The sequence below is a fragment of the Octopus bimaculoides genome, chromosome 24 (assembly GCF_001194135.2).
Source record: "Octopus bimaculoides isolate UCB-OBI-ISO-001 chromosome 24, ASM119413v2, whole genome shotgun sequence".
Lineage (NCBI taxonomy): Eukaryota > Metazoa > Mollusca > Cephalopoda > Octopoda > Octopodidae > Octopus > Octopus bimaculoides.
The window spans coordinates 28366595-28367015 of NC_069004.1; the positions used below are offsets into that span (position 1 = coordinate 28366595).

The window sequence follows — 421 nt, forward strand, 5'->3', positions numbered from 1 at the left end:
ATATATATATATATATATATATATATATATATATATAAGATGGAGACAAACATCAGTGTTCCAGGTGGCAGGCTTGATAATTGTTTAGGGATTTCTTTCTTAAGAAATCCCTTAACATGAAACCAATGGTAGCCTTAACCCATAGATAAAGAATTTTTATCCACCAATGCGGTGTTGAGCACTAGTTCTTGTTTGATACAGACACACACACACACACATAGAGAAAACAGCTAAGCACTATACACATGATATTGAGTACTTTCAATACAGAATTTAGTACACAACAATCAAAACCAAATACTGTATGCAAGCAAGACACACAGAGCTGGGTTGAGTTGTGCAGTGAAAGCATAATAAAAATAAGACTATTATAATAATAATAATAATAATAATAATCGTTAACTTCTTGCCTCGTCATTTC

The 421-nt window shown here is 31.6% G+C and overlaps 1 protein-coding gene across 1 annotated transcript in view; it reads right to left on the reverse strand.

Annotated features, from left to right (window-relative positions):
• Positions 1-421, reverse strand: part of LOC106883065 (DNA-directed primase/polymerase protein) — an 86121-nt gene that overhangs the window by 13210 nt on the left and 72490 nt on the right. The gene's annotated exons all lie outside the window — the stretch shown is intronic.